Source organism: Anas acuta, chromosome 2 (genome assembly GCF_963932015.1).
Source record: "Anas acuta chromosome 2, bAnaAcu1.1, whole genome shotgun sequence".
Classification (NCBI taxonomy): domain Eukaryota; kingdom Metazoa; phylum Chordata; class Aves; order Anseriformes; family Anatidae; genus Anas; species Anas acuta.
Window position 1 is genome coordinate 86,880,569 of NC_088980.1, and position 18,783 is coordinate 86,899,351.

Genomic DNA, 18,783 nt, shown 5'->3' on the forward strand with positions numbered 1-18,783 from the left:
ATCTGGACATGAGTTACACACAGTCGTTACACGCGATTAGGTGCACACACAATCCTAGGAAGGCTGAATGGGAGTGTCAAGCCCAAAGGCAGCAGGAGATGGCTAGAAGCAAACAATGGCAACCAATCCCCAGCATTACGTCTTCCTTTCAGTGAGAAGCAACCAATTCTTGCATGTTTAAGTGATGCAGATGCCATGCCAGTTAGGAAACTGAAGAGGAGAGATCCTATGCTGATAGAGGAGATGTGCACACAGAACTTTGAAGACCTTTGGAGTTTTCCTATGAAGTGCTACAGAAGTGCTGGAGGGGACACTGTGCCCCGGGTGCACTTGCAAAGAAAGAAATGGGATAACGCCTTCAATAAGAATGAAAATTTTTCTCTCCATTACATGGTATCACTTTAAAAATGGAAACTGCACTGAACGGTTAGGTGTTTTGTTTACACGTCAGGCTGAAACAACTTATTTTTAAAAGTCAGCTTTCTCCCTCATATTTGTCCTATCAATCATTTATGTCATGGCTTTTCTCACACATTCCCAAGCTGAGCTCACCCATTTTTGCAAGCGCTTTTGACATAAAGCCTGGATCTGGTTGATCTCTTGGATGATATTTAGCCTGAGAAAAAAGCATAGCAAGAATTTAGCCTTTAACCTTTGGCTTCCAGACTGCTAGGAAAAACAAAGACATCTTTTCACAGGACAACAAAGTGATCAATACTGCACCATCATGCTTTGGGTTTCTGGAAGAGATGCATTTACAAGTTTTGCTTTATGAAAGAAGTTCATTTTCTCAGACTCTTACTGTTATGGGCCACTGGGAATGAATGTGCACATAAACTGGTGTGGCTGGTGCTTGCCAGTGCTTCGGTTGCAAGGCCAAGCTTGGGCAGCATTTTGATCCTTCCCTTCCAGAGAAGTCCTGCAGAACTACAGCAACCACAGCAGGTCCTTCCCCAATACAAAATCGCCTACAGAAACATTCCCACACCTTCTGTTTTTCCAGTTTTATCACTCTTTACCTCGGGGTCAGCTTGGACCAAAGCCTAGCATATTGCAGAAACGAGGGCACATCTGGGTAGAACAGTCTAATTTGACTTTGTTCAGTCCATCACAGTAGGCAGTCTCACTATTAAGAAAAAAAGCTCTTTAAAAAAGTTTTCACAAATGAATTAGGTGGTTTAGAAATGCAGGAGTTATCTCACAGAAGAAATACTGAAGTCTTTTTGTTCTGAAGTGACTCTGAGATGATTCTTTCCTTTTTCTATTTGTTGGTCTACTGATGTAAATTTGCCACATGACCAACCTGCACTACCTTTCTTTTTACTTTATTTGCATAGCACCTAAAAGAGGTGGCAGCAGACTTAATTTTGGCCAGTCATTCCCTCTTGACAGGTGCTATCAGGACACTGACTAAAAGGATTTCTGATGATATGATTTTGTGATGTTCCAAAACCCCTCATATCTGCCATTCTTGTCATCATTGTCATTTAAACTGAAAATTCCATACACACATTGAAAAAAACAAAATCAAACAAAAAGAAATACCCCCCCACAAACAAACAAACAAAAAAAAGAAAACAGCCATTATCATTTAAAAAAATCACTACAAGAAAGCACCTTTGACTGAAGTGTCCAGGTATATTCTGTAATAAATGTTAATGAAGTTTGGTCAAACCAAGCCTGATCTAATAGCCTGATAATGAAAAGTGACAAACCTGAAGGACAGAAAATTATTAACTGTTTTTTTTTTTTTTTTTTTTCTTTCCCCTGGAGACTGGTAAATCTCATTATGTTTTATAACTCACTTCTAAGTTAAATTAGAAAATTATGTTATATTATATAATTTTAAATTAAATTAGCAGACCTTTAAATAGAAGACAGAAAATGGAAGAAAAACATTTCATATTCCTCATATGCATATTTCCCAGTTTTGGAAAGTACAACTCCAGAATGAATCACTAGCAGACTGGACTACATTCTTCAAGTCACAGCTAGTTTCAGTCACTGTAATCTAAATCTTGATGAACAACTGGACTGTTCCCATGCCAACTGACAGCCAAGGTCTATGATGTTTGTCTGTCCCAATTTTTTAATGCCCCAAAAAAGAATAGATGGTAAAATAAATTGCAGATGCTGTCAGGCTACACTATTTTAAGATTATCCTGGTCATTTCCACTGACAGTAGGGAACATGCTGACTACAGTAATGGCATTAAAAAGGGATTTAAAATAATTAAGGAATTTCAGTGTTGTGCCAGAAGAGGTAAATAAGGTGACATGCTGTCTGAAGGTATCATGAAAATACTAGCTCCTCTGAGTATGTAAAAATCAAGGTAATTTTTGAAACATCTATCACTATCCTGAATTTCTTACACAGCACGTACTTCTCTCCCTCTCCCCCCCCCCCCCCCTTTTTTTTGTTAGTTACCAAATAGGGGAAATTTAATTTTAAACAACAATTGGATATTTGGGATGTCCTTATACAGTGACTGAAAAATATCAAAATACACTGGAACTCATGAAAGAAAGATAATGCCCGAGTGTACAGTGTTCACAAGAAGATTTAGTTGTTTATTTATTTGGTTGGTTGGTTGTGTTTTTGGGCAGTGTGGGGATGGGGGAAACAGTTTCAGTTTCTTGATGGGAAAATTTTTGTAAGGATTTTTAGTTATAACCATGGTTATGACAAAGTTTCTTAGTAGGCTCCACTCAGAAACCGAGCCATCCCAAAAAACCTGTCAAGGAACTTGGGTCAAATGCAAAAATAGGTCTGACACTTAAATACATTAGTTGTGGCAGGATTTATACCTATTCCTTCTGCATTTCTGTGAGTGCCCTAATGACCAGAAGAATTAGCTATTTTTAAGCATGAGAAATGAAGCAGAAGAGTGGAAGCTGACATACTGTTGGAACAAAACCACTGACCTGACCTACATTGTAATAGCTCACATTTTTTAGCCGGATGCCACTGTTACAGTTATGATATTTTAGCCAAGACAGCAACTACAAAGGGATTTTATGTTATGATTTTCACACATTAGTGATGGTTGTAACATTATAGACAGCATTGAAGAAAGCCACTTGTCCCAAATCTTATTTTCTTAGTCAGTCAAAAAGGACTTATCTCACACGACATCAGTTCAATCAGGATTGAAAAAGATTGGAGGACTAGGGCTTAAAAGCCTCTGAGAGAAAAGCTTCAGTAGACAAAACATTACAACAAGGGAAAATAAAAGACATCATTGATAAGATTTCATTGACAGTATCACTAATTATTTGAGTCAAGTTTACATAATCAAGAATTGACCCAAACCCTCAAAACTAATAATAGAAAAACACTTTCTACTAGGATTTTCAGCTCTGCAAATCGGAGATTTGCCCCAATAGTCATTCCTTAACTTCAGTTCATTTCATTGTTGCAAAATGTCAATACCATCCCAAGCTGTGGAGGTATTTCACACACACTCCTCCATCCCAAATCCAAGCCCAAATGGAAATTTAATTAGGTGCTTTATGTGTGCACTCCTGAGAAAAAAACAAAACAAAACAAAACAAATCAAAGCAAATCAAAGCAAAACAAAACAAAAACATTTGAGAAGAGAGATACTGAACCTCAGCACAAATTCTGGACCTCAGCACATCTGAGTTCCTATCACGTGATGCTCAAAAGGAAGTACCACAACACTGCACATGGTGAGTGGCTGCCGCTTCTTTTCTCCTCTTTGATCAAATTTTGCCCAGGTGTTCAGATAAACCAGACCTAAACCACTAGACCATTTACAGATGATAATCTTTCTTCAGAATTCACATTGCAAGAGCAAAACAAGTTGATTCAGTTTTCTGAAACAGTTCCTCCAAGACTAGTCTTAACCAAACATCTGAATCTCTTTTCCCCTCCAAGCCATGATGACTGGGGATGGTTTGGTGTATGGGTCCTGTCAAAGCTTTTCTTAGCACCAGAACTGAAGTCACTTCACCTCTCCATGGTTTAGCTTACTTCTCTGTGTCTGTTCTGGCTTAAATTGGAGCTTCTTGCAGGCCAGCTTCCAAATGAAAACTACCCTAAGAAAAGCTGGGTTGCTATCTTAAGGCAAATAGTGAGCGTTAAGTAGCACTGGAAGCAAATATTTGGGGTTATGACGTCTGTCCTGATCCAGGGTCATCACCTGACCAGTTTACACGTCACAGACCTAATGGAAACAGGATATGGACATCACTGTAAAGTAGCAGCTTCAGACTTGGGGTCAAAGGGGACTCTTTATTTACTCTTTATTGTGAAAAGGAGAAGGCCAGGCACATCTCACAGTGTATGTGTATGCAGCAGACAAGCAGAATGCTAGCCCCTGGGTGGGAGGAAGCATTTACGTCCTGTTGGAAATGGATGTCTGTTTATTTTGTATTAGAACTAATTAACTGCAAGTCACTTGTCAGAAGAGGAACAATTTTTCTTGTGTCAGACATTCCTGTCAGAGGGGCCAGGCAGGCACAGCTGTTGAGCAGGGCCATATGCTGCTCATGGGTGTAGGGTAGTTTCTGAGTTGAGCCCAAGGAGGAGGTGGGATGGTACAACTGGGCATAGTTGTGCCTCACCAGCAGAAAAATACTGCCTGAAGTTCACTGGGTAAATGACCATTTCATTATTATACCAAGGGGTATATACCCAGGAAAATGACAACATGAAAAATAAAATCTGTGCTTGACTTCCTGATGGGTCCTGTGATAATGGCATGCTCTTATTTCTCTGATGGCCACAAAAGCTCTGAGATAACCAAAGCCTTACAATTCCCAAATCAAGCACCTCCCTAAGATCTGAAAACATAAGTTAACCTAAAAATGAAAAAGTTTAGTTGTGGTGACCAGAATGCCAACATTCCTATCCTTGTAGAATGACAACAAAAGGTTTCCCCAAATATAACTCACCACATCTGAATGTCAGATGTTACTAGAGGCTGAATTCATCCCAGATGTTATCAGGTACACTCAATTTCCTGCAGAAGGCTCAAGAGAAGCAATTCTGTTGTGTCCACCCATACTATCACATTTAGAGCTGGCTTGGATGTTCTGACCTGCTGCACAGGTCATATTCATGCTGCTGCTAATGTCTTTTTTTTTTTTTTTTCCTGTCTGCATATTTACCTTGTGTCCCAGTACCATACCTGACAGTCTCATGTTTTTCAGATATAATAGCTTTGGCTCTGAAATGCCAATAGGTATTCAGAGCAATTAAATAACGTTTACAGGTGTAGATCATTATGATAAGCATGAGCTATTGCTTTGCTTGTTACCAGAAAATGCAGCTGGGTTGGCATGTGCAAAAGTTATTTTAAAAGATGGTTTGAACCTAACAAATTCAAAATCTCAAGCCATTTATGCTTAAATGATTTAAGAATGAATTAAGAAAATGGTGCTACATGTCTTTAAAAAAAAATAAATTAAGCACATAAGAGGGGAAAATGGCACAGAGATAAATATTTTTTAAGCAAAGCTCAAGAAAAGAGCCTGTAAGAACATGAACACAACACCTCCTGTCAATCTCTAGGCAGAATTATCTCCTAGTCATTTCCCAAAATGTTATATAACACTTATCAGGATTATCAGGCCTGTCCAACTAGTAATCAGATAGTTCAGAACCACAACAACAGCGAATTGTGTTAGATACACCACAACCTCGTGCTACCCACAGATACTTTGAAAGGAAAAAAGGTCCTAAAAAAACTAGATGCGCAGCACCCTCTAGTGACATTCGCATGTCCCCACGCTCGGCTTTATCAAGTGGTGCTACTGAGGAAACACAAACAAACAAACAAACAAAAAAACAACACACACATTAATGACAGAAAAAGCTTTCCAGAAATATAAATGTGCAGAAGAAAGAACCAATGAAACACCAGTCACTGTGAAAAAATCCAGATCATCTGTCTCACCCCACTGCCAAGTCATTCTATTAAGTTTACTGAAAAATTTTCAGTTCACTGAAAATTCAGCGATTTCTTCCGTTTTCCTTGAAAGTTAGGTCTAAAAACAACCCTGGAAAATAAAGTTATTACTAAGCAGAACATCCTGCTTCTCTAAATTCAGAGCTTTTCACTCTATGTTCCACTTTTCAAGGTTTTATTGTATTTGATCAATTTACTTAGGAAAATATTAACATTATACTTCGCATTTAAATTACCACTGATTTTTTTTTTTTCCTCTAGAAAAAGTTTACAGAGAAATCACTATGTCTTCATTTCCACATTTTTTTTTTTTTTGATGAGAAAATCTCCATTGGAAAACTAAGAAATACAGAAAGCAAACGTTTCTATTACTAACTCATGTATTACAAGACCTATGCCCTGGAAGCAAATGTAAATTTATTTCACTCAACAATGCAAAGTTACATACAAAATATAAATACTGTATTGAAAAAAGTTGAGAACTGAACACAACTTTTTAGGATGTAAACAGATACCTATGTGTTCTTCTGGCACTGTCAATTCACTGTTTTATGATCTGACCTCTCAACTCTTCTTCCCCCCTCAAATTCAAAGATCAAGCTCTGGGAATCATCATTAATGCAAGATCTCAGCATTTTTGGGGGTGCTGTTAAATAACATTTTTTTACTCTTCATCTGAAGAAATACAAATGAAAGGAAAATACAGAAGTTCATGATCCAGGATGTGTACTTTTACCCATTTTAAGTTCCTTATTACAAGTGAGCCCAAGTATTTTTATTATTATTATTATTATTATTATTATTATTATTATTATTATTATTATTATTATTAATTTTAATTTTAATTTTAATTTTAATTTTGAGTATGATAAGGCATATTTAAAACAATACTGGGGTCCTGCAACATTAGTAAGGGAAGAAGAATACAGATTTAATTCAGCACTTAAAAAACACCTTATTTCATCAGGATATTTAACCTCTGAAGCTTAACTTAGTAAAAAACATGACTTAAGCATGTGATTAATTTTTCAGTGGAAAGCAACAAGATGCTTAAGGAAAGGATAATTCATGGACATATGCAAGTTGCCTAGCAGAGGGATATGCAGGTTGTGTTGGACATACGGAGAACTTTTGGCTTCACTTCTGAGCTAATTTTCCTTTCCACTCAAAATATAAATACATTTTGGTGACATGCAACCTAGATACCTTAAGAAGCATTTTAAAAACTTGGTCAAAATAGGATTGCGATTTTTTGATTGAAGCCAAGGTCAGGGACTGTATAACTTGGACCCATCCAAAACAAAGCCCAACAAACTCCTCCTTCCCTTCCCAAATACACACAGACAGACAGACAGTTTCTCAGGTTGTCTTACCTGTGTCTCCTAGTACCTTGACAGGACAATTCAGGGCTGCATATACATCTACACACACCGTCAATTAATTAATAAAACAAGTTTGCTTTCTGGAGTCATTTCTCTAAATCTCAAATGCTTGAATGCATTTCAGTCTGAATAGGGAAGAGAAAAGCTTCCCACAGTGCTGGTGCTTTCTCGCCTGTGTGTTTCAGATTGCCCCTCCCTTGCGTTCAGCAGATTATGGCTGTCACACTTGCCTCTGTTCATTTATGCTAGCTAATAATTACGCCCTTCAGTCAGGGTCTAAGAGGTCCCTATATCATTTACCAGCACCGAATAAGATAATATCATTAAATTCCACAAAGTTACATTACTCCTATAAGGAAAAGTATACAAGAAAATTGCAGGAAAACAAGAAAAATGTTTTTCAACTGAGTCACCACAGAGCTGCATACAGAGGTCGGGTCTGATGACTTCTTACTGGGTTGCACTGCTTTGAAGAAAGCTTCAGTGAGATTTTATAGTAGGCAACGTTAAATGACATGCATTCACAAGAGCACAAAGAACATTTAAAACCTTAGAGACACTTTTCAGAAGCAGTTAAATAAAGTATAACAAAGTAAATAAAGTACAAGGGACTGCTTTCACAAGAAGCTTTCTCGTGAGAATTGACATTTTTATTTTCCCTGTTAGTCACAGTGAGAAAGCTTTGTGTTCTATCTTACCACTTTGAGTTTCTTGCAGGGATACCTTTACCACTGCAGTTTCAACCAATATTTTAATCAATGTTTTTTAAATGGTATCTTTGAGGATATTCTTCACCTCTAAATTTGATGTTTCTCTTGCACATAAACATGCATCCTTCTGTCCCTAAGGGTCAATTCATTAAGTTGATTTTTTTCCAGCTGTAAATTTTTGAAGCAAAGCTGAAGTACAAAGATGCACATGAATATAATAGCTTAAATCACATGATCATCATACAACAGAACAAACACCTCAAAGACTAGTAGGATATAGATACAATACATATACACCATTACTCAAATCTCATAAACCTTTTTCATGGCATTTCAAAGCTGCCATTAAGTTATAATCTCCCAAAGAACTGGAGATTATTATTTCCATTGCTCAGAGCTGAATTATAATGCTACATTATTTTATATAATTTGTGCAGTCATTAAATAGATATACTCATACATTACCATAAATCAATGAGCTGATCTCAAGAGTTTAGGAATACTTTAGCATTCAATTTGTAGCTTGGATTGCTGTTCTTTTGTGTTCCCCAGTAGCACATCATTTGTGTCTATGTCCCAGTGGGATCTAAACTTTCTCAATTTTAGTGTGCTGCTTTGACTTTCTGACCTTCAGTTTTAAATACAAAGTCACTGGCAAGATCTCAACAACACTCACTGCAAAGCTTGAAAGGATTACCTTCAGTCAGTGCTGGAGAGCTCTGCAGGAATGATCAAAGTTTAATCTGTTTCTAATTAAAAGCTGATCTGCTTGACCCTGTGTTTTAAAAATATCAAGCTGTTTATATAAACTCTTTTGGTTGTTTTTTTTTTTTTTTTCTTTTTTTCTTTTTTTTTTTTTTTTTTTTAACCCCCATGATTTTATAACAGAAATAAAAAGAATAAAAGGCACTAGAAAGATGTTTCTTTAGTGGTTCGGGTAGTTATGTTTTAGAATAATTAACACAAGAAACACCAAAATTGACTTATAGAATGCTAGAAGTGAAAAGACTGAAGAGGTGAATTGGTAAATTAGATGCATGAAGCCATCTTTCACTAAAAAGAGCAAAGTTAATTACAAAACAGCAACAGACTGTATAAATAACCACTGCCTGCGTGATGTACCCAATCTGAGATGCTATAGTTCAGTTAAGCAATGACAGGCCACCAAGGGGACACAAGAGTCACAGAGGAGATCATGCGGATAAATAGCATTGCTGTTAAGTCTTACTTCACAGTATTTACTAGATAACTAACATTAGATAACAGCCACCTCCAATTCAGACGCATAAGGTACTTGAGAACAAGGATTCAGCAGTTTGTATAAGCTGGTTTATCTGAGCCACCCACTCCCTTTTTATTTTCTTCTTGTTTCTCCATTTTTCCTTCTTTCTATTCAGACAGACCAAAGAGGTCTCCTGGTTTATTTTTATTTTTGTTACCCAACCAAGAGAAAGCAAAAAACTAATCAACCAATGAAAAAACAAACAAACAAACAAACAAACAAACAAACAAACAAACAAACAAAATAAAAAACAGCAAAGCAAGCAAGCAAACAATAACAAAACAACCTAGGCTATTCTTTGAAATAATATTTTGTTTTACATGAAAGATTGAGTGTACTGGTTTTAGCCAGGATTGAATTAATTTGCTTCATAATAGTTTGTATGGTACTTCGTTTTGGATTTGTGACCAAGACAGTGCTGATAACTCACCAATGTTTTAGTTGCTGCTGAGCAGTTTTTGCTCAGACTCAAGGACAATTTTGTGCAAGGGCTGGGGGTGCAGAAGAAATTGGGAGGAGACACAACCAGGACAGGTGACCCTAACTGACCAAAGGGATGTGGCCATATACCATACAACACCATGCACATCAATAAACCTGGGGAAAGAAGGAGGAGAGGGGACATTCAGGGTGCTGGCATATGTCTTCCCAAGTAACTGTTAAGTGTGACAGAACTCTGCTTTCCTGGAAGTGGCTGAATATGTGCCTGATGATTAGAAGTTGTGAAGGGATTCCTTTTTTTTGCAAGGAATGTGGAACTTCTGCTTTCCCTATTAAATTGTCTTTATCTCAACACACATTTTACCCTTCCAATTCTCTTCCCCATCCCATCTGGAGGGAATGGGCTAGTGATGCTTAGCTGCCTACCAGGATTAACAAGCAACATCGAGAAAGACTGAAGTTTTACCTCTGAACAACAGCCTTTTCAGTCTGACTGTGATGTAGGCTGGATTTTTTAAAACAAAATTTCTCCTGAATATCCTGTTTCTGAGAACTCTCTCACACATTCTCAAGCATGCTGCAACTCATGAGTTTACAGATTACTGGGGGTTGGGTGTGTGTTTCACCCTGTGTGCTGTGATGCATGACCTACAGAAAGCTACATACTAAGGTTAAAAATTATCACAGTCAAGTGCTGAGCAGCACATATAACTTGTTTCCTTTTGTTTTCAGCCTACCTTGAGTTACACAGTCCTTTCCTGAGGTCTGTGCATTCACTGTCAGAGGCCCTGGGAAACAAAAGCTCCTCTTCATCCACCTTCTTGAACAGCACAGAATGCAACAGAAACTCATTTGAGAAGCTTGTTATAGTAAGGCGTAGTGCTTTCATCTGAAAGCTGTTCATAGCTAGAGGCTACAGGACCCCATTTTGTAGCCTGCTTTGACAGAAATAGGATGAAATGAAGCCATTATTTTTGTTAATAGGTGTGCACAATACACAGAAGATAACATTTAGCAACACTACTTCTTGGGACACCCAGATGGTACAATGCTATGACTTCCATGTAAAAGTTCTTGTTTGGGTTTGAAGATGGGTCAACAGAGTTGTGACTATGGCTAAGACAATAGTAGCACTCACCTGAAGGAACTGGAAAAGATTTCATGGTTTATATTTACTTTCCTTTACCCTAATCTTTTTTCTCCCTCCCCCTGCCCCATTTTGTATATTTTTTCAACTAGAGTTTGAAAAGATAACTGCAGGCATTGTTTATCCCTGTGAAATGGGATAAACAAATATCCCTGTGAATGTCCTGTGAAAACTTTTCTCCTTAGATGTAGTATTTACTCACACTTCACCATGTCTGTGTGATTTCCAGGTTATGCTGCTGTAGCGCACTGTACTTGAGGTTATGGTTTATTATGACAATGAAAATGTAATCCAAATGCATTGACTCATTTGTTAAACAACCCACCAATAAACTTGCATCAGTGCTTTGTAACTCTTAGTGATTTGTAGTATCCTCTCAGAAAGATTATGATGTTGGTCACCTCAGCTAAAGCCAATTGTCCCCACTAATAACATACACTCGAGGTTGTTTTTAAGCAAATATCTGTCATTGCTTGCTCTAACCAGCTGAGAAATTACACAGATTTGAAGTAATTCCACTTTAAGTGCTAAATATTTCCTTTCCTTATGTGGTAGATGTGAACAATTCAAGAAGTCTTGAACTGGTTTCTCTAGCCAGTTGAGTCTTTTCAGTGACAGCTTTGCATATTATAACTTCAGGAGAGAAGGTATTTCATGAAAATGGTTAAACGCAGCCTGGGTTTAAGTGGCAGAAACAGTGAAGATTAGAGATGGTGTTGTGACTTACTTATTCCAGGACTTGATGTCTATTTGCTGTCTTTGTCACAGCAGAATGAGTCATTTCCAGTAGACAGCTGTGCAGATCAGGCTCAGATGTGTGCTGGGTTGGGTTTTGTTAAAATAAACAGATGCAGCTGCATTTTTACCCTACATTTGTGACTGGGTATTATAGAAAAATGTGAATCAACAATATTGACTTCTGAATTATTAGTGTCCACTAAGCTGACATTTCCATGGTTTGATCCCTGGAGAAAATACATTCTCTCCATTCCAAAACAAACTTTTTTGTTGTGGAAATATGAAAAGCAAGTCACAGGAAACTCCTGAAATGGCAGGAATGGTCTGGTGGAAGTAAGTTTGAGAACAAAAATGAGACAGAAGCTGTCTTTTCTAAAACAGCAGGACGCATATGAAATGTTTTGAATTCCCTCAAGAGTGACACAATAAGGAATTTTGGTTTTGGGAGATTTTCACATAACTCAAATTAAGGATCTGGCTCTTGGGATATAGAATCATGGTGTGACCAGGCTTGAATAGATGTTTTAGGGTTGGAGGGACAGGCTCCATGTATTCAGCAGTTGCCAGATACTCTGGAAGGGCACCAAGCTCTTGCTGTTAGATAATCTAACTCACCATAGATTGCTAGATATAACTGAGGTGGGAGAAGAAAAGCTGCAAAAGAGAGGTGGAATCTATCAAATATTTGCATGAAAGCTTTCTCTGAGCTGGTTGTAGACTGAGAGGAGGGAAGAGCAGAACTGGTGATTTTCTTGCAAGGGTACTATAACTTCTGTCTTATTACTACGATGGGAGAGCATTTCTGCAAATGGGAAAGAGCTTTCTGCCAAGCAAATCTGCTTTTCTCTAAAAACTGTACTGGCACTGCAATCCCCACATCCTTTGAAGAACTAATACATGTGACACTGCAGCTACGGTTATGGAAATACTTACATTTCTGCTTAATGCACTGTTTGCTTTTCACAGTTCTGCTTTCTGGAACATCATGTGTCTTATACCTCCAGAAATCTTGTCACTGCAGGGAATGGTAACAACAGTGATGTCTGGCATAAAAACAAGTGTCCATAAAAAAGAGGAAAAACTTCAGTAGGAATAATTGCCTACTTGGAACAACTTAACACTGGATAAAAGACACTATAATAAGTCTCCTAACAACAGGTTTGGCATTGTTTTTGGAACATAAGGAACAGCTGGCACCTCAGTATAAAGCAAGCCATATCAGCATCTGTTGTCCAAACCAAATACTCCACTGCATTTTTTCTGAAGAAGGAAAATAAAAAGAAGTCAGCTATCCTGGGAAAAACCTCAAAAGTGCATGTTTTTATGTTCAGGTTGCTGTTTTGGGAGTTGTTAGGAGTTTCTAATTAGATGCAACTACTTGCTAATATTGCAGTGAGACTATAGACTACGGGTCATACTTGCTTTACACAAAATTTCCTCTGAAACAGGCATGAGTTGATGTTTTCAGGAATGATGTGGTGCATGCCTGTCTTGGACATTTTGCACTGGACAGTTAATGAACATCCGAGAAAATACTGAGATGTGTGACTGTAAGGGATATGGACTTCTTATCTTTTCCTGAGATCAGTTAATAAAATTTGTATTTGATCTTATAGCCTATGTGCTGAAATAGATATACTGTAGTTCCCACATCCTTAATTTCCATAGAAACTCCTCGTTACCATGAACTGTTAGAGAAGCATCTCTGCAAAACAAAGAAAGAGGAGTCTGGCTGGGGATTCCTTTTCCATAGCTTGTACAAGTAACAAGAAAGAACTTTTCTGCAGGTTGGCATAAAGCACTGTACAAACATGAATTCAGATTCAGAACAGGCACATATTAAACCATCAGTTGACCAAAATAAAGTGTTATAGACTGTCCCAGAAGTGTGGGAAGGTCAGATTATAAATCTTGAAAGTCAATAGCTGTGTTTGTGCTGATCCTGCTCCCATCACTCCAGCAGGACCTGAGTGCATTTGCAGAGCTCGGAGCACATGTAACTAACTAGTCCTGCCTGGAGAACAACAATCCTCCAGGCAAGAGGAGGAGGCCACATCTCTGTTCCTCATCGATCAAATGGAAAAAAAAATAGTCCTATCCCTGTTGTCAGTCATTAAAGTTACTCTTTAATTTAAAGTGCTGTAGTAAAAAGCAAGATGGATGCAATCAAGTTGCTTTGAGTCTTTGAGTCTTTTGCCATTTAGCTGTGAAAAGAAGAGCAAAGGGGAAAGAAGAGGGCAACCAGCAAGTGCTCTCCCTAGTTGGAGACATCCCTGAGCTCAGAGCTCTTATCCAGCAAGCACCTGTGCAAGCCAAGACCTGTTTAACTGCAATTTTTCTCTTCAGTGGTGTGGTTTTCATCTGTCTCTGTTAATAGCTACAGGAGGTTTTTGTATATTTTATTAATTCCCTTGGTGATGAGTTTGCAAGGATGCATACTGATTGAGCTGTGTTAGGTATTTCTCAGTTTTTATTTTGTTACAGTCCTTTATATATTTTCATTTCAGTCACTGCAGATGCCGGTAAATGTTTTGCAAAAGTCAGTGTCTAATATTTTAAGGGGTTTATCCTGACCTTTTCAATGTGATTCATTTCTCTTGAATAAGGAAGCTAAAATTTGTATTTTTATAGTGATTTGGACTCTGTATAAATATCAGTGACCTGTGGAAGGATGTTTCTGAATACCAATTAACTCAGCTTTCTAGTGGCAGTTTAATATTCGGGCAATGGTGTTTTCTTTCTATGACTGCTCTGAAATTCAGCTTTTGAAATTTTGCATTGAGTTTAGTTGTATTCAATTCTGTGTTCCTTCACAGTGCAGTGACAGTCTCTTTTACTACATTTTCTTGAAGTTAGACCCTCATTTGTGTTGAGGAAGTATTAAGGACACAGTTAGATGAGAGGTATACCTGGATGCTAAGTGAGAAAGAAATCATCATTCGCATGGCAGCACAAGTACAAGGGCTGTATGCAGCCAGAGTAAGGAGGTGGAAGCCAAAGCAAATAAACTGCTTTTCATCTTGGGAAGAACTGAAGCTGCAGTATTCAATCTTTTTTTTTTTTTTTTTTTTTTTTTTTTTTTTTTCCCCTCAGATCCACTAACTTCTTTCTTGCAGATATAGTCGAGCATGCATTGGAATGTTGTTATTATATTGTAGCTTTTCCAACAACTCCGTAATGTCTCGTTATGTTGACAGTATCTGTGAAGAACTGACCTCAATTTTATTCAGTTTCTGGATAATTTAAATTTGCAATACCCTGAGAACAGCTATTGGACTAGATTTTAAAGGCTAGGTGATCTGATAATTTGTTCTCATGGTCATCAATACAATACGACTGAAATGTTTTCCTTTTTTGATAAGGCAAGGCTATTGATTTGAAAAAGAAAATGTCATGTTTGTTTGTCTCCAAGACACAGCAATTGCAAAATAAGACTTCTTATGTTTACTCCTTGTGTTAGGCAGACAATTCGTTTTCAAGGTATGCTTCTGTGGAAATTATACTTCAGTCAGGTTTGATAGGAAATCTTGCTTTGGCACAACTTTTGTTTAAGTTCCAGATGACTTTGAGAATGTCAAGCTGTCATCCTAACTTCCAGTACTAATACTACCTCTTATTTATTTTTACTGATATCATAAATATTAATGGAGTTTTGCATCTACATGGTGGTTTTCATCCGTGAATTTCAAAGGCTTTAAAAACAGTGAAAAAGTCTCTCTCTCTGACAGGTAAAGGATTTTAAGCACAGATTTTGTACCTTTACCTTAAAAGCTTATCTACAGAGTGTATTTCCATGGATATCTTGAGTAAGTCCCTTAATGCATGGAGCTGAATAGCATCCATATTTATGGCGTTTAAATCATTTCACCCAGAGTCACCTAGCCAGGCAGAGAACTCCTGATCACCATACATAGCTACTGGGTTGTAGCTACCTGTTCAACTGGAAATTATTTACCCATATTGAATAACGCTGTGTTTTGAAACCAAGAGCTGAAACCAAGATTTTTCTGTGATAGAAAATGAAGAAAGAATTCTGAAGCCACTGGGTGTCACTGCTTGACTGCAATTTGGTATAAGAAATATGTGAAGGTCTACAAGGACTAAAAATAATCTGCGGCAGCTCTCAGTGGTGCTTCACCTGGAAAATGCTTAATTGCTTGTTCAACAAACAGCATTTGTTATCAGTATCATAAGTACCAAAAAACTTTCCACTTTGCTTGCAAAATGATATTTCTGAAATATCATATTCATTTTGACTGGTTTGTTTTTCTGGCAGCTTTTAAAATATAGATTTATTTATTTTTTTTTTTTTTTGGTAATAAATGATTGGGAGAGATTTTGAATACAGTGACTTTCTTATGCAGGAAAGGAAGAAAAGGATTTTTATATTAACTGAAATAATTTGCACTTGCTTGTTACTTTTAAACACCTTCATATCATCAGTTTACTATGGCATAAAGTTTTTTGTTTGTTTTAAACAAACAAACAAACAAAACAAACAAGGTAGAAATCCCCAACAAAATCAAATTAAAATTTAAATGAGATAAATATATGTGTGATTCACTCTTTCCATTTCTAGTGTCTCATTTTTAAGGTAGCATAGACGTAATTTGAGGACTATTGCCAGAGAATATTGGCCAATCCTGCAACCTGAAAGAAAAATCTACCATTACAGTAGTAGTTCAAGCTGAGACAGACTGTATTTGTAGCTTTACTCAAATAGTTAATAGATGTATTGTGTGTAGTATACGTGATAGAAAGGACAGGAAAGGATAAGAAAAGTGTTAACTGTCAACTTAAAATGGTGTCCATTAGCCTTATGCAGCATTGCTTCATGATCTTGGAGTATCTGAAATTTCTGGAATGATAGCATAGGTGTAATTTAAGAAAGAATCAGTCTTCCTTCTCTCCAATTCAGTCTCCCTTCTCTCCATTTCAGTCTTCCTTTTCTCTTGGTTCCATTTTTTTTTTTTTCCCCCATGATTTTCTATTTTCTTCCAGCTCTGGCCACTCTTAGGGATTTTTTACCCCCCCCCCCCCCCGCAAAACAAGGTTATTAACAACTTCCCAGATATTCAGAAGGAACACTTCTCAATAAACAATTCATTTCAGAAGTTCACAAAGTAAGATCCATACAAAGAAGAGTAAGCACACACACAACAAAATAAAATAAAATAAAATAAAATAAAATAAAATAAAATAAAATAAAATAAAATAAAATAAAATAAAATAAAATAAAATAAAATGAAGCAGCTAATAACTAAAAACTTTTAAAAGTTGCAATAATTTTACCTGTTTTATTTATGGAGTTAAGGAACATCTAATTCTGAGTTTAATGAAAGTATTGTTTAAACCTGGGTTGTAAGTAAATACCTACACCCAAGCCATCTGAATTTACTTTATTTTAACTGTTAAATTGTTAAGTGCTGTTTAAAAAAAAAGCTAGAGTTTATGTTCATTGAAGGAAGGGTGGGTCTTTGAAGCATTAGAGCCTTCAGTTTTTAAAAAGGTATTTTTTTCAGAGAAATTCAGGATGCAAACCAGTTAAAGACTGTCACATTCAAAATTAGGAGCAAAGAACACATAAGTAAAGAGAAAGTATAGCAATTGCAGTGAAATACTGGAGGAACTGAGGACAGGAATACTGGAGGAACTGAGGCCATACAGTAGCCAAACACAAACTGGTGCACTCCAGGAAAGCACTGGGGAAATTCCAGCCATTCTGAGAAGCACACAACCCTCCAGTCACTCCTTCCTGCCTCTCCAGTAAGAGTTACCTTGCCCTGCATAAGAATGGTTCTTCGTCAGAGGGAAGGTAGTGATATTCATAGTGCTGGAAACGGCTGTTTTGCCAACTATGTTTTGATAAAGAATGTGTTTTTCAAAGCATATTAGTGTTAGTACCCTTCTTCCTTTTCAAAACTCATTTATTTACTGCACATTTCAAAATATAGTAGGGGTCTCTCTCTCTCTCTCTCTCTCTCTCTCTCTTTTTTTTTTTTTTTTTTTTTTTTTAACCTGCTAAGACCCTTAGTCTTCTATCTAATTTTCTCCACTTGAAACAGGATAAACAAACCAGAGGTCATCCTATTAGTAGTGGCTGGTAGTATCACAGTTGTCATGACGGCTGAAGCCAGGAGGAGCTACCACTGAAGCATAAGATTCAGTGTTTGGATTCAGCACCCATTCATTTTCATTACTGAGTTGGAGAGTCTTCTTTCAAGCAAGCATATTCTTGCTATATTGCTAGATTTAATTCAGAAGAGTCAGCCTGAGAAATTACATTTTGTACAACAATTTATATAGAATGTTGTGACTGCAACATATGTCCTTTTCCATAACCTTTTCCTTCATCTGGGTTCTGCTCTTAAAAGAACCTAAAACAGTATCAAAATAGATCAGCTGATGTTTGGACTTGATGATCTTGTAGGTCTTTTCCAATCTAGAAGATTTTATGATTCTACGAAATAATATGTTCCTCACCTCACACATTTTTTCTCCATAAAAATGTTTTCATTCTACATATAAAATTACAAGGGTTGCTTCTTCCTCCTTCCGTATTCACTGCCAGCCCTGCAAATTCGATCTGGCTCCTAAAAATAAAACAGAGTGGTTATTTTCATTCCTACAGACTGCTGTAATTTCAAAGGTTGCTTTATATCAAATAAAGCTCACTTAGACCTTCCCACGTGCATTGTCTTTGGAATTTATGCTAAGTGATGTTTACAGAGTTGTTGCAGTTCTTTCATAGTTTTGCACAGAAATAACAGACTAGATTCGGTATTTTTTGGACCCTGTTTTGGTATAATTCCAGCAATTAAAAAAGTACTAGGTATGATGTGGTACAACATCTGGTGTGAATTTAGATATAGTTGGATAAAAATGATGATTCTCAACTCCTATGCCAAACTTCTTATAGATTTTTAGGAATAGCATACACACGTGCAGAGGCCTTCCTGTCTCAGACAACACGTCTGCACACACATGCAGCCTACATCACCCATCTCATCCTTTTTCCATAATAACATCTTTTTTGATTGTGGAGGAGTCAGCTAGCCATAGATATGCAGTGCTTACATAGAAGTAAGTATTATCTGTCTCTGCACATCTTTTAAATGCATCACTATTGTTCTGCACTCTTGCTTACA

General features: G+C 37.1%; 1 long non-coding RNA gene across 1 annotated transcript in view; it reads right to left on the reverse strand.

Annotated features, from left to right (window-relative positions):
- LOC137850754 (uncharacterized) overlaps positions 1–8,619 on the reverse strand; it is a 36,200-nt gene extending 27,581 nt beyond the window's left edge. Inside the window, exon 1 of the long non-coding RNA XR_011092788.1 lies at positions 8,493–8,619. This is a non-coding gene — a long non-coding RNA (uncharacterized lncRNA). The remainder of the gene's footprint in view (positions 1–8,492) is intronic.
- Between the last annotated feature and the right edge of the window lie 10,164 nt (positions 8,620–18,783).